The following is a 16,113-nucleotide window of genomic DNA, read 5'->3' on the forward strand; positions in this document are numbered from 1 at the left end:
GTGTCTGTGGCATGTTTGGGCAGAGCCCCCAAGAGCTGCAGGGGGGGGGGAGGGGGGTTCCAGGAGACCAACTTGCCAACAGAGCCTTGGGCCTGTGGCATGTTGGGGGGGGGGGGGTCCACCCCCTCCTTATTTCTTAGTAGCCCACTGGAGCCTGGATGCCTCTTCCTTTCCTCATTGGTGTGTGCACTGGGGTGGGGTGGGGTGGGGTGGGGTGGGGTGGGGGACTGAGCCCAGGTGCTGCTGAGGACTCGGTCTTTGCCGCGGGTTTGAGGGAGTCATGGCCTGCTCTCTTTGGGAGACCGCCACCACCACCCTGCCGCCGCCAGCTGCCCTTTCTGCAGCCTGTTCAGCTTCCTTGCTGTAACGCACAAGGGAGGCGTGGAAGCTGGGGCCGCCAGGGCCAGATCCCCCGTCAGAGGCGGTGCAGCGCGCCAGGGTGTGGAGCCGGAGCTCCTGGAGTGCCGAAGATCCCGGCGCGCCCGCTCGCAAGCGCATAAGCGGCCCGGCGCTGGATCAGCCCGGGGCGCCATCTCGCCCACGAGCAGCGCAGGAACGCAAGAGCACCGCTTCCACCGCCCCAGCCGCTGGGGGCAGAAGGCCTCGTGCCTGTGGCCCTGGCGGGAGCGCAGCGCCACCTGGACGCGTTGCGTTGCGCCCTCCGGCTTGCGGCCTTTGCACTCGCGGCCCAGAAAGTCCGGGGGAGGTGGGGCTTGGCTCGGATAGAGCTAGGGTGGTCCCCCTGATCGACGCTGTCAAAAGGCGGCTTCGGGGGGGTGTCTCCACACTTGGAAAGGGGGTCTGTCACGGTGGGGAACGGGGATGACGATAGAGTCCGGGGGTGAGTGTGGCCGTACTGGTCCTCCACCACCCGCAAGAGATGTCGGCTTCCAGCAAGACCCCCGCGCGGCTCCCGAGGTCGCTTGTCCGCCCCCTCGAGCGCCGCGTCGGGCTTCGGGGTCACGAAAGGGCAGCACAGAGCGGCTTGCCCGAGGTCGCCTGGGCTTTCCGCTGCCGGGGAGGGGCAGCTTGGCCTGGCTCCCGAGGTGGAGGGGCGCCGGCAAAGGGCCGTCGAAAGCGGGGGCGGCTCGCGTGCCTCTGCGAAAGCCGCAGCGCGCCGGGGTGGCGCAAGCCCCGCCCCCCGCCCCGGCTCTGGGCTCGGCGCCTGCCTGCCTGCCCCCTCCCGGAATAAAAGCGCCGTTCCCGCGCTGCACCGGCGTTTCCAGCACGAGCGGACGCAGCAGGCCTTCCCTCGGACCGCGTGGGCACCGGAGCGCGCGCCGCTCTGCCTGCCACGGACAGGAGCCGCCGCCGTCGAGGAAGAGCTGAGCGGGGCCCGCAGGAGGACGGAGCGGGGCCGGGCCGACGGCCCTCCCCGCCGCAGTCTCCGGTTCGTGGGCCCGCCCGGGCGCTCCCTCTCACCCTGGGTTGCTGGGGCCCTCTTCCCGTGCCAGAACGACCGGGCAAGGCAGGAAAGCCGCTCGATCCGCCGCTCCCGGCCGAAGCCCCCCCCCCCCCACGTCTTCCTCCTCCTCCTCCTCCCTGAGCTCCACAGACCGACCGTCAAGGAGGAGGGGCTCGGCCCGGCCCGGCCCGGCCCCGTCGAGGCTGAGCCGTCCCCCTCTCCCTCCTCCCCCCTTGCTTCTCGCTGGGTCGACGAGCGGGGAGGAGCGCTGCCCACGCAGGACTGGCCGGTGTCGTCTGTCACGTCGGGGCTTCGGGTTATTGGTTCCCTGGAGTGGGGGAAGGGGCACTGGGGGCGCGAACGGGATGGCGCACCCCTCCCGCCTGTGAGGCTTCGGGGTCGGGGGAAGGGCTGGGCTTGCCGGGGGGGGGGCGACGCCCTGCGCGCTCTCCTCCGCTGGGGTTCTGCGGGGCGGCTGGGGAGGGAGAAGCGAGGGGTCTGGACGCGCGCGGCCTCTCCCGGAACTCCAGCCGGAGGCCGCCCCCTCGCGAGCCTCCCGGCAGCGGGCTGGGCGGCCCCGCGCCGGGTCTTGACGCGGCCTGGCCGGTTTCTCCTGCCCCTTGCAGAACCCGAACCGGGCAGCCGGGCGCTTCCCATGGTGACTGGCCGGAGCCCTCCCGGCTCGCCCGAGGATTGGGCGGGGCCTGGGCAGCCCCCGCGCCTCCGCTCCGCCGCGTCCTCGCCCGCGATGGCGGGTCTTCGCCAGGAGGCGGCCGCTGCCCCGCCGGCGCCGCCGCCTCTACCTGCTGGCTTCAGCCCCGGCAGGGCGTTAGCCTCCTGGGCCGCCCCCGAGGGCCCCGCTGGCCGCCGCCCGGCCAAACTGCGCAACTTCAACTGGGAGGCCATCCCGGCGGAGCGCATCCGCGGGCGCCAGAACATCTGGACGGAGCAGGGGCGGCGGCGGCGGCGGCGGCTGTGCTGCAGCTTCCCTCTGGACCTCGACTTCCAGCTCCTGGAGGAGCTCTTCGGGCAGCGGCCGGAGCCGCCAGGCGGGAGCCTGCGGGGGCAGCCGGCAGAGCAGGTGAGACGTCGAGGTGGGGGCGCCTGTGCAGTCGTCCGTCCTGGGCTACCGAGGGCCATCAAGGGTGACCCTGTGGACATTGTCCACTTGGACTTGCAAAAGGCTTTTGACAAAGACCCTCCCCAAGGTCTCCTGAGCAAACTTAGCAGCCACGAAATAAGAGGAGAAAGGTCCGCTTATGGGTCAGCAACTGCTTAAAGAACAGGAAGCAGAGGGTAGGAAGAGATGGCAAATTCTCCCCATGGAGGGATGTCAGCTGCGGGGTCTCACAGGCATGAGCAGTGAGGTGCCACGTTTACTGGCTCTCCCACACTAGAGGCCTTCAAGAGGCAGCTGGACAACCATCTGCCAGGGATGCTTTAGGGTGGATTTCCTGCATTGAGCAGGGGGTTGGACTCGATGGCCTTGTAGGCCCCTTCCAACTCTGCTATTCTATGACACCAAATTATTTACGGTGGTTAAGGGAAAAGGCATTGCAAGGATCTCTCCAAGGTGAGGGGGGGGGCATCCGAACAGCCAATGCAGTTCAGCGTAAGCAAGTGTAAATTGATGCATGCTGGAATGGGGGCGGGGGGGGATCCCTACCTAGTAGTGGGAGCTAGTGGCGACTGACCAAGAGAGAGGTGATGGGGTTCTTCAAATAAAAAGTTGACCCAGTGTGTGACTATTGTGAAAAGGGCAAAATCCACGTTAGGCATAATTAAGAAAGGAATCAAAAACAGACCCGCTTCAAACCTATGATGCAACCACACCTGGAACCCAGACAATTCTGAAAAAAGGTATTGTAGAGCTGGAAAGGGTGCAGAAAATGCAACTACAACGATCAAGGGGCTGGGGCATCTCTCCTATTAGGAAAGGTGCCAACATCTGGGACATTCATTTATAGAACAGGTGAGTAGGGGGAGACACGAGAGAGGTGTAACAATTGTGCATAGGGTGGAGAAAGTGGAAAGGGAGGCGTTTTTCTACTTTTCTCATAATAGTAGACCTAATATTATGATAGAGGTAGAAAAATGTCTCCCTGTTCACTAGATACCCAGTGGGGTCATCCTAGGAAGCTTGAATGGTGGGAGGTCCAGGAAAGATTTATTTATTTATTTATTTATTACATTTTTATACCGCCCAATAGCCGAAGCTCTCTGGGTGGTTCACAAAAATTAAAACCACAGTAAAACACCCAACAGGTTAAAACAGATAATATGAAGTATTTCTTCACACAACACGGAGTCAAACTATGGAATTCTCTACTATAAAGGCATTATGGGAATTAAGCAAATTAATGGAGGAGAGAGGTATCAATGTTCACTAGCCATAATGACTATATTATGCTTATATACACACCAGTTGCTGGGGAACATGGGTGAGAGACTGCTGTTGCACTCATGTCCTGTTTGAGGGCTTCCCGTGGGCAGCTGGTTGGCCACTGGGTGAACGGAATGCTAGACTGGATGGACCCTTGGTCTGATCCCGCCTGGCCAGGGCTCTTCTGGTGCTTTTAAGAATTATTCCTGCCTAGAACCCCAGCTGGAGCTGCGGCCAGTCAGTGTCAACGGTCTCCAGCTAGATAAACAAATGACCTCACCTGATCTCCTGCCGCTTCTTCCGATATTCCGCCAAGTGCACCTCCTGCCAGCCTGCATCCCAGAAGAGGGGAATGGCTGGTGTGGCATGGTCGAGATGCCACGCCAATGGGACCAAGGTTTTATCTGGGCGAAAGAGGGAATGAGCCCAGGCCGGCTCCTTTACTGCCACCAGGGTCAGCCTGGCCCTCCAGGGGCCTGTGAGGCTGCCCTCCTCTCCCAGCGCTCTCGGGCACGCAGGGCGCGGGCCCAGGCCAGTCTGGGTGAAGGGTTTGTTGCAGCCCATTGGTGCCATCCCACCCCAACGATGGCCGCACTGGTGAGTCCACCTCACCTGGAATCCTGTTCCCAATGGTGGGCAGCCAAAGGTTGGGCAGGCAAGATTCAGACCAAGGGTCCAACCAGTCCAGCATGCTTTTCCCACAGTGGCCGACCAGCTGCATCAATAGGAAACCCACCAGCAGGACCTGAGCACAACAGCACCCTTGCACCCATGCTCCTCAGCAACTGGGGCACATGGGCTTACTGCCTGTGATACTGAAGGCAGTATATTGCCATCAGGACTAGTAGCCAATGATATTTTCCTCCTCCTCCTCCAGGGATTTGTCCAGCCCCCTTTTAAAGCCACCCAAACGGGTGGCCATCACCACATCTTGTGGTAGAGAATTCCAGAGTTTAGCTAAACGCTGTGTGAACGCTAAGCGAACGCCGCTGCCCGTGTCAGTGTGCAGCCTCTTGTTTTGGTGTGACGTCTCCCTGCCATCCGTGAACGCTACAGCGTTTATGTGTTGAACGTTTTAAAACTCACTCAAAGTAGCTGCCGCTGTGGGGACCTTGCTTGCTCGGAGGTGTGGATGCTGCAGAGTGGTGTGTGTGTGAAGGGTGGGGGGGCGCAGGTCTGGCTTTCTGCATCAAACCCTTCGTGGATCTTGGCCACTGCCACCTCTCCTTCCCTCCCTTGTTCAGGTCTCCCTTCTGGAAGCCAAGAAGATTCTGAACCTGGGCATCTTCCTTAAGCAGTTTAAGAGGTGAGGCCAAGGCAGGAGCGGGATGGGGCGAGACGTGGAGCTCTGGGGTTGCAGCACCAAGGGGGCAGCTGTGGGGGTTTGGTCTGGGGGGGCGAGGTGGCTCCCCTCCCCACTGAGGCAGCTCCCCCCCGCCCCCCTTCCCAGGCCAGTGGAAGAGATTGTGGCTGATATCCAGGATGGAGCCGGAGCCCTTTACGGGGCGGAGAAACTGCTTGAGCTGACCAAGATGCTGCCGGATGCGGAGGAGGTGAGGGGTGCGGAAGCGGGGGAAGGGGGGCAGTGGGGGGGGGCTTTCCAAATCCCAAGTGACCCCCTCCCCCATTTTTTCCCTGGGAAGGTCAAGAAGTTGGTGGAATTCCAGGGGAACCGGAGCCGGCTGTCTGAGGCAGAAGTCTTTGCTCTGCTCCTGGTCCGAGTGCCCAGGTGAGAGGCAGGCGGGGCAAAGGCCCTGCCTGGGTCTGCTCTTGCTGGGCTGTGGCAGAGCAGAGGGCTGGTGGCACCCCCCCCACTCCCCCCCCCAAAGATGCTCTTCTCTTGCCTGCCAGCTACGCCCGTCGCTTGGATCTCCTGGTCCTGAAGGAGGAGTTCTTCCCCCAGCTCCACTCACTGCAGTCGGCCATCCAGATCCTGACGGAGGCAGCCCTAGGTGCATGGGGGGGGGGGGTCCGTGGGGCAGCAGAGTCTGGGAGGGGCTCTCTCTCTCTCTCCTTGGTAGCATGGCATCAGCAGCGTGGTGGGGGCTGCCCCTGTGTGTGTGAGTCCTCCTGAGGGTGTGCTTGGCTCTTCTCCCTCCGAATAGAGGAGGAAGGCATTGCGGCTGGGCTCAGAGGTACCACGGCTGCCTCCCCTTGGAGGTCTCCATTGATGGAGCAGCTCCCACGTGGGCGGGGCAGTGCAGTTGCGCTAAAGGTTGCCCCTCCCTGCGGACGGGGTTCCATCGCAGCGTGCATCTAGTCCAGCTGCCCCACCCCATCTCCTTCACCTTCTCCCACCCCATCTCCTTCACCCCCCTCCCGGCTCATCTCATTCACTTCCCCCCCTTCTGCCCTCAGAGCTGTTGGACTGTGAAGAGCTGCACGATCTCATCCTGTTGGTGTTGAAGGCGGGGAACCACATGAATGAGGTAACTCGGCCTGAGGTGGGCCTGCGGGCCTGGGGGCACTAGCAATGCCAGCCTCCCTGCCCAACCAACTGCCTGTGGGATCTGGCTGTGGCACCGTCCCATGGGTTGGAAGGTGGAGCCAGCTGTGGGCACGGTGCCCAAGCATAAAGGGGCAGGCTCCCCAGGCAGGAGGCAGCGAGCCTTATCAGGCAAGGCCCTGGGAGGAGCCCGGCCCACAGGATCCTAAGCAGCCATTCCTGAGAGATGTCCCAGGGGGTCTGCTCCTTTGGCACTTGCCATGTGACCAGCCAAGGCTGCTTGTGGGGCTCTGCAGGCACGTGTGGCAGACCCACAGGAAGCGGACTTGGAAGAAGAGATGTTCGAGGGACAGCGGGGCCCAGTTGCCGGCCACGTGCTCCAGCACAGGAGTTGACAACCTCCATGGGCCGATGGCACGTTTGGCAATTTGAGAAACTGCCCTGGGCGCTACCACAAAATGGGCGCACTTTCACAATGAAAGCACCGGCCTGCAGTCACCCGCCACCTTAGGACATCAGAAGAGGCTGGATGGTGGATCAGACCATCTAGTCCAGCGCTCTGTTCACACAGAGGCCAGGCAGCCATCGGCCAGGGATGAACAAGCAGGACGTGATGCAATGGCACCCTCCCACCCATGTTCCCCAGCAACTGGTGCATACAGGCTCACTGCCTCGAATACTGGAGATAGCACACAACCATCAGGGCTAGTAGCCATTGATAGAATAGTAGAGCTGGAAGGTGCCTCTTAAGGCCATTGAGTCCAACCCCCTGCTCAATGCAGGAATCCACCCTAAAGCATACCCGACAGGTGGTTGTCCGGCTTCTCTTCCCCAGGCTAAACATGCCCAGTTCTTTCATTTCCTTCAAATGTCTGAGCCCACGTGTGGCCAGGGACTCTCCCGGGAAGAGAAGCCTGGAGCAGCTGGAGACCTCACTTGCCTTTGGGGTGGTCCCATCTGCCAGTAAGGCACGTGGCTGTTTGAAAAAGAAGACAGTGGGAGGGGCCGGCACCTTGGAAAGCAGTCAGCAAGGTTCCTGACGTTGTGGGGCCGGCCTGCTCCAGGCTGTGGCTCCCTTTGCTGATGGCTTTTCTCTCCTCTTCCCCCCACACCCCAGGGAGGCTACGCTGGCTCTGCTCTTGGCTTCCGCATGCCCTCGCTGCTCCGGTTAGCTGACACCAAAGCCAGTCAGCCTGGCATGGACCTCCTGCACTTCATGGCTTCGGTGAGCTCCACGGGCGTCCAGCGCGCTTTCTCTTTTCCGTCCAGTCCAGGCGAGGTCCGTGGGGGTGGGGGCGCTCTTGATGAGGGGCTGTGTGCATGCGTACCTTGCTTTGCCCCTGTGAGGCGGGGGTACTGGGACCGGCGTCCCATGGCCCCCGGAGCTTCCTGGCTGAGTAGGGGCCGGCCCCCGCCCGTCACTCCCTCCTCTGCCGCCCGCCGTGCTGACTTTTTTCTCTGAGGAAGGACAGCCGGGCGCACAGGCTGACGCGCTCCTCCCCTGTGCAGGAGGCAGAGAAGAAGGACCCCAGCCTTCTGCTCTTCCCCAGCAAACTCCAGCACGTTGGCCCTGCCTCGCGGTAAGGAAGGCAGCCTCCTGTGGCCCTGACCGGGGGTGGGGTGGGGAGGGCTAGCGGGGGAGGTGAGTCGGCAGGGGCTGGAAAGGTTGGCTCGACCGGGCCCCTCCCTGGCCCCGTGGGGCTGCCCGCTGCTGGATTACGGGGCCCGGCGCTGTGCGTGGAGAAACGGGGCCCTTGGGGAGCGGGTGGGGCAGAGCCTCTGAGCCTGCTGCGTGGATTCCTTCCCAGGATCGACGATCAGGAGGTGGTGGCCGAGTTGGGGAGGCTGGGCCGGCGTCTCTCGGGCGCCCAAGGAGAGCTGAAGGACCTGGGCCTGGAGGCCCAAATGGGGCCCTTCCTGCACATGGCAGAGGTGGAGCTGAGAGCTGTGGGGACTTCCCGGGAGGGGCTGCACCGCGCGACCGCCATGCTCTGCGACTTCCTGTGTGAGGACCTGGCCACCTTCCACCTGCCCGAGTGCTGTGGCGTCTTCCAGGCCTTTGGGGAACGTTTCCAGGCTGCCGTTCAGGTAACTGGGCTTCCGAAGCAAGCAGGTCTCTGCTCCCCCCTCTGTTGGGGAGTTGCCGAGTGGACCTTCTTTTGGGGGAGCACAAACATGAAGGGCTGACCTGTGGAGGGGGTGTGCCTTCCAGACAGTCTAGAGCCCCCCCCGTCTTGTGTCAGCCGTGGGATCCCCTGAATAACCCCGGGCCATTGGGGAGGGGGCCTCCTTCGCTCCCTGGGGCTTCTGAGCGGCCTGGTGGAGTCGGGCCGCCTCCAGGCCTTGCTGAGCTCACTGTCCCTCTTGCTCCTCCTCTCCCCAGGAGAACCGGGCCCGGGAGGCAGCCCTCTGCCGGCGGCAGCGCCAGGAGCGGGAGCAGCAAGAGAAGCAGAAGCGGCGCTCGGTGGCCACGTGCTCATCCCGAGAGCCCGGCTTGCAAGACGTTGAGCTGGACCTGTTCTTCCTCCGCACTGCCGCTCCTCGCTCCGGCCGACGCAGCCGGTCCTTGCGGGGGCCTCGCCCCGTGGCAGACAGCCCCCAGGTCCGGGAGAGGGCCCTGCACCTCAGCCGCCGCCACACGCTCACCCTGCTGAGCCCCCCCACTGCTCCGGAGCCTGCCGCTGCCGCCGTCGCCCCTGCCGCCTCCAACCCACCCAGCCCTGTCAGGAAGGCTGGGCTCCTCGGACAGGGCTTGAAGGCCTTGCTGGCGCCCTCAACTGCTGCCCCCGCCCGGGGGCCGGCATTGCCGGAAGCCCCCCCCAGCGGCTTCCGCTTCTCCGCCTTCTTCTCCAAGAAGGCCTTTCCCGAGAGACCGGAGAAGCCCACTTCTCCCCAAGCCTCTCCCAAGGACATCTCTGCCCTCGTGGGGTTCTTCCGCCGCCTGAGCGTTGGCGAGAAGCCGCGACCGGAATCCCTCCCAGCCTGAATCCCTTTGGGGTCGGCCCAGCCTGAGGCGGAGTGGGTGCCAGTCCTCATGGGGCAGGGCAGGGAGGAGGGGGTGAAGCAGGGTTTCTGGTCTCCCTCCCTTCCCCCAGTCCAGCTGCTGGGCTCTGTGAGCAGCGACTGTGGCCACCTTGTCAGTTCTGTCCTGGCCCAGCCAGTGGGCAGCTCACACCCTTGCTCTAGGGCAGCCAGCCTCTGCCTTTGGGGCTGGGATGGATGATCTTGCTGGCCCCCAGGAAAACCCAGCACGGGCCTAGAAGAACGGCTGACTGCCACTCGTCCTCACCTCTTCCGGCCCGTGAAGCCTCCCCCCACCCACCTTGGTTGTGACCTAGAGCTGCTACAGTTGCTCATTCCCCCACCCAATTATTGGGTTTTTAAAACTGTTCTCTCTCAATAAACCTTTTTCAGCCACAGGGGTTTTGCATGGTGAGTCCTGGGTGGAAATAATGTTGAAGGGCGTGGGGGAGGGCTTGACCTGTGAGTGGGCTACCAGGGGGTCCTGATGTATGACACACACACACCCCACGCGATTACGAGGGGGCACCTCCTTGGCGTGGGGGGTTGGTGGGGGAGCCCTGTGTGTGGCGGTCTCCATGTTGGTGCGGGGCGCTGCACCTCCAGCCGCCTCCCCTGTCCCTCCTGACCTTGCTTGCCTTCGGTGTGGGACTTCTCTTACTCAAGACTCCCAAAAGGCTTTTGACAATGTCTGCTGGATTACCCCTGTCGTCTGGGTGTGTATTGACGCTCTCAAGGAGAATCAGAAGAGCCCTAGCACTGGACCAAGGGTCCCTCTAGTCCAGCGCTCTGTTTGCACAGTGGCAGCCGGCTGACTGTGGGAAAACCACAAGCAGAAAGAGCCTGACGCAATGGGCGCTTTCCAAAGGAAGCCCTCTTTTCTCGAATGGCTTCCTTGACTGCTCATTAACCTTGCTTGGTGCTACCTTTCCTAACTTGTGGTATACATTTTGGCTGAGCTTCTGTTGCTGTGGTTTTGAGTAGCCTCCAAGCATTTTGAAGGGATTTCACCAGTTCCCTCATTTTAAAGAATTTCCCTCTTTCGAAGCCAAATGTGATTGTGTTGGACTTCCTGGGGGTGTTTCCCACTCAAATATAAGTTTAGTCTGATAGCACCATGGACACTGTTTCCATTTAGTTCAACAAACAACTGTGTCCTAGATCAGTTGGTCATGGAGCCAACCAGAGAGGAAGCGACTCTGCATTAAATCCTAAATGGTGGTACCCAGGACCTAATATGAGATGTAAATATTGTTGAGCCAATTGACATATAGAAGGACAAGCCCTGCTGAAAAAGAATCAGCATGGCTTCCACAAAGGTAAGTCCTATTTCACTAAACTTGTAGAGTTCTTTGAGAATGTCAAAAAACATGTTGACAAGGGTGATCCAGTGGAAATTGTCTACTTCCAAAACGCTTTCAACAAAGTCCCTCACCAAAGACTCCCGAGCAAATATAGCAGTCATGAGTCCTTTCGTAGATCAGTAACTGGTTAACAAATAGAAAGTAGGAATAAATAGTAAATTCTCCCAGTGGAGAAAAGTAAATAGAGTGGTCGCACAGACAGCTATATTGGGACTAATTCCTTTCAACTTGTTCATAGATGATCTGGAATTAGAAGTGAGTATTGAAGTGGCCAAGTCTGCTGATGACACCAAATTATTGAAGATGGTTAAAACACGAAGGGATTGTGAAGAGCTCCAAAAAGAGCTCTTCAAACTGGGACAGTGGGCATCCTAATGGCAGGTGAGGTTCCTTGTAAGTAAGTGTAAAGTGATGCCCATTGGGGCAACCCCCCACCCCACCCCGGCAGTATAACCTAATAGGATCTGAGTTGACAATGACCAAACAAGAAAGAGATCTGGAGGTCCATGCAGTGTGCGGCTGCTGTAAAGAAGGCAAACTCCATGTTAGGCATTACAAGAAAAGGAATTGAGAATAAAAATGCCAGTATCATACGGCCTTTATGCAAATCTATGGTGTGACCACACAATACTGTGTACAGTTCTGGTCACCACTTCTTAAGAAAGGATATCATAGCACTGGAAAAAGTGCAGAAAGGGGCAACTAAAATGTTTAAGGGGCTGGAGCATCTCCCCTATGAAGGAATGTTACAACAGCTGGGATTGTTTAGCTTGGAAGAAAGGGGAGACATGCTAGAGGTAGAAAAAAATATAAATGGCTTGGAGAATGTGGATAGGGAGACATTTTTCACCCTCTCCTGTAATAGTAGAAGCTGGGGTCATCTTATGAAGCTGACTGATGGAAGATTCAGGTCAGATAAAAGGGAAGGACTTTTTCACACAGCGCAGTTAAACAACGGAATTTGCTACTACAAAGAGGGCACCAGTGCAACAGCACCCTCCCACCCATGGTCCCCAGCAGCTGGTGCACACAGGCTTACTGCGTCTGATGTGGAACTCCGCCATCAGGGCTAGTAGCCATTGATAGCCTCCTCCAAGGATTTATCCAACCCCCTTTTAAAGCCATCCAAATTGGTGGCCATCACATCTTGTGGTAGTGAGTTCCATAATTTAACTGCACTGTGTGAAGAAGCCCTTCTATCTGTTCGGAAACACCAAGTTAGGGGTTGGGGTTGGCTCTCGTTTGGCCGCCCGCCACCAGCTGGTGGACCTGCACAGGTGAGCAGCCCGATCCCGCGTGGGGGGGGGGGGGCAGAGACGTGGATTCCTTGACTGACTGACCAGCGCTTCTCTGACCGTCCGTCTCCTGGTCCGGCGGCGCCAGGTGCTCCGTGTAGCTCGGCACTGTCATTCACCACCTGCGCGCGCGCGTCGGTTTACTCTGGCGTCGAGAATAGCCCTGGTTCTTCCAACGTGACCGAATCGACGGGGCGCTTCAGCCGGTACGCAGGGGTGGCGGGCGGACACTGGTCGGCGTCGCGAGGGCCCGGCGAAGAGGCCCCCCGGGGGTTTCCTGGGCCGCCCCGCGCCGGGAGGAGCCCTCCTGCCGCCGCCGCCTCTCCCAGGCGTTGCGCCTCGCTCCCGGAAAGCTCGGTCGGTCCCCAAGCACAGGCTCGGGAGGCGCCGCCGCCGCGCTCCGCCCTAGGCCCGCCAGGGGAGCGCGACCGGCCGGGCCGCATTCCTCCGCCTGCTGCTGCTGCTCGCCTCGCCTGGGAGCCGCGGGGCCGGGGAGCGGGTGATGCAAGGAGGGCGGTTGTGCGTGTGGAGGCAGCCGCGCGGCGTCAGGCTCGCCGTCGACCGCGACCAGGGAGGCCCCAAAGGGCCCAGCTGGCGCCCCTGCCCCTGTGGCGTGGCTCACTGCTTTGAGCCGCCTGGCGCGCCCGCCGTGGGCTGGACGCGGCCTGAAGGAGACCTCTGGGTGCAGCGCCTTACGGAGGAGGAGCAGACCGCCAGCCCTGCTGAACCAGGACCGGTGCGGCTGCTTCTGCAAAGGTAAGTGCAGTCTCAGGAACCCCCTTCGGAGGAGGTCCGCCAGAGTGTCAACAACCACGGGACGCAGCAGGTATTGTGAGTCTGCAACGGCTTTTTGCCCAAGTCCTCACCTAAGACACCTGAGCAAATGGAGCCGTCGCGGAATGAGAGGAGAACAGAAAGCAGAGGGTATGAAAAGATGGCAAATTCTCCCGATGGAGGGAAGTAAAGAGTGGGGTGCCGCAGGGATCCGTATTGGAACCAGCTCTTTTCAACTTGTTCATAAATGATCTGGAATCAGGAGTGAAGTGGCCACGTTTGCCAACGACACCAAAGTATTTAGAGTGGTTAAAACACAAAGGGATTGTGAGGAGCTCCAAAGCTGGGAGGGTGGGCGTCCAAATGGCAGAGGCGGTTCAAGGTCAGCAAGTGGAAGGTGATGCACATTGGGGTAAAAAAAAAACACCCAACTTCAAGTATAACCTGATGGGATCTGAGCTGGCGGTGACTGAACAAGAAAGAGATCTTGGGGTTGTGGTGGAAAAGCTCAACCCGCTGTAAGGAAGGCAAACTCCATGTTAGGCGTTATGAGAAAAGGAATTGAGAATAAAATGGATGATATCGTACTGCCTTTATACAAATCTATGGTGCGACCACACTTAGAACACTGTGTACAATTCTGGTCACCACACCTAAAAAAAGGATATTCTAGAGCTGGGGAAAGTGCAGAAAAGGGCAACTCAAATGATCAAAGGGATGGAGCATCTCTCCTATGAGGGAAGGTCGCAACAGCTGGGATTGTGTAGCTTGGAAAAAAGGAGGCTCGGGGAGGCATGATAGAGGCGTACAAGATTATGCAGAGTAGAGGGGGAGACATTTTTCTCCCTCTCCCATAATACTAGAACCCAATAGGGTCATTCTCCCATGAAGCTGATTGGTGGGAGATTCAGGACAGATAAAAGGAAGGACTTCTTCACACAGCGCAGAGTTAAACTTTGGAACTCACTTCTGTAAGATGCTGTGATGGCCACCAACTTACTTGGATGGCTTTTCAGGATGCCTGTTGCTGTGTAGCAGGGTTCCTGTGCTCGTCTTCAGCTTGTGGGGTTGTGAGAGGCTTCTGGGTTGCCAGTGTGGGGACAGAAGGCCTAACAAGGCCCGTCTTGCGCTCTTAAAGTAGAGTTTAGCTAACAAAGCTTCCAGGCCCATCGGCAGAGAGGACCCCCCCTACTCCACTGGGAAGTGCCAGGGCAGATGACCTCCCCAGCAGCCCTCCCCAGCCTGGCGCCAGATGTGTCGGTCGCCAACTGCTAGCATGCCCTGACATGCCGCCCCATGGCTGGGGATTATGGGAGTTGTAGGCCCACACATGTGGATGGCACCAGGCTGGGAAGGCTGCTTTCTGGGGCCCCATTTCATTCTGAGGGAAGGGTCCTGGAGGCCACAGTGCGCTCAGAAGGAAAGCCTCTCTTGCCAAAATCCTGCACAGCTATTCTGTCCTTTCCTCCTTAAAAGGCCTTTTCACAGAAAGAAAAAAAGCAGAAAATGGGGTGGGGAAACACAGGAGGGTTAGAAATGGACCTCATCACCTGGGCACCTGCCAATGCAGGTTGTGGTTGCCGGAGAAAAGCTCCATCAGGAAGCATGCCGAGTCACACGTGTCCCTTTAGGGGCAAAGCCCACGCCCTCGGGGTTGCAAACAGATGGTCCGGCCCCACGTCAGCCTGGGCTCCAGGCTCTGCTTTGGCCCTATTATTATTATTATTATTATTATTATTATTATTATTATTATTATTATTTATATAGCACCATCAATGTACATGGTGCTGTACAGAGTAAAACAGTAAATAGCAAGACCCTGCCGCATAGGCTTACATTTTAATAAAATCATAATAAAACAATAAGGAGGGGAAGAGAATGCACCAAACAGGCACTGGGTAGGGTAAAACTTAACAGTATAAAGTCAGAGCAAAATCAAGTTTTAAAAGCTTTAGGAAAAAGAAAGGTTTTTAGCTGAGCTTTAAAAGCTGCGATTGAACTTGTAGTTCTCAAACCCTCGCGCCGCCTTGGCCCCGATGGATGGAGGGCCTCTGGGAGGAGGGGGCGGGGGACTGGGATGGGCCCTTTTGACCTCTGGCAGCACTCGATGCCTTTTGCCACGGTTTCCTTGGTGAACCCACACTGTGAGCTGAGCGCAGGAGGCGTGGCCCTGCAGTGGCCCCACTCCTGCCTGGGGCCCAGTGTCAGAAGGTGGCACTGGGTGCTTCCGCTCAGCCCCACAGCCCTTGTGTTATGGGGCCTGGCAGGATTCCATCTTCTTCCCTGTGCTCTTCAACACCTAAATGAAGCCACCGAGTTGGGGGGGGGGGGCGGCGTCTGAGGATTTGGAGTGAGGTGCCATCAGCAGGGTTAGCTTTTGCCTCCTCATCCAAGGCTGTGCTGGTACTGAATTGGTGGCTGGGTTTAGGAATGGCCAGGATGAGGGCCAATAAGCGGAAATTGAGGCCTGGCAACATGTGGGCCCTGTGGGCAGATGGCTTTAGGGGCTGTGGGGCTGCAATCCCCTGACGGAGCAGGTGTGCAGCCTGACCGGGGTGGGTGGGGGTGGTATTGCCAGATCTTGTACATTGATGGTGCTATATAAATAAATTAATAATAATAATAATAATAATAATAATAATAATAATCTTGTTTTGTCGCTTGTGGCCCAAGCAGCCTCAGTGCCATGAAGTGCTGAGCTGAAAACAACAGGATGAAATTTAATAGGGATAAATGCCAAGTTCTACATTTAGGGAATAGAAACCAAAGGCACAGTTACAAGATGGGGGACACTTGGCTCAGCAATACTACAAACGAGAAAGATCTTGGAATTGTTGTAGATCACAAGCTGAATATGAGCCAACAGTGCGATATGGCTGCAAGAAAGGCCAATGCTATTTTGGGCTGCATTAATAGAAGTATAGCTTCCAAATCACGTGAGGTACTGGTTCCTCTCTATTCAGCCCTGGTTAGGCCTCATCTAGAGTATTGCATTCAGTTCTGGGCTCTACAATTCAAGAAGGATGCAGACAAGCTGGAGCGTGTTCAGAAGAGGGCAACCAGGATGATCAGAGGTCTAGAAACAAAGCCCTATGAAGAGAGACTGAAAGAACTGGGCATGTTTAGCCTGGAGAAGAGAAGATTGAGGGGAGACATGATAGCACTCTTCAAATACTTGAAAGGTTGTCACACAGAGGAGGGCCAGGATCTCTTCTTGATCCTCCCAGAGTGCAGGACACGGAATAACGGGCTCAAGTTAAAGGAAGCCAGATTCCGGCTGGACATCAGGAAAAACTTCCTGACTGTTAGAGCAGTGCGACAATGGAATCAGCTACCTAGGGAGGTTGTGGGCTCTCCCACACTAGAGGCATTCAAGAGGCAGCTGGACAACCATCTGTCAGGGATGCTTTAGGGTGGATTCCTGC

Source organism: Elgaria multicarinata, chromosome 5, assembly GCF_023053635.1.
Source record: "Elgaria multicarinata webbii isolate HBS135686 ecotype San Diego chromosome 5, rElgMul1.1.pri, whole genome shotgun sequence".
NCBI lineage: Eukaryota > Metazoa > Chordata > Lepidosauria > Squamata > Anguidae > Elgaria > Elgaria multicarinata.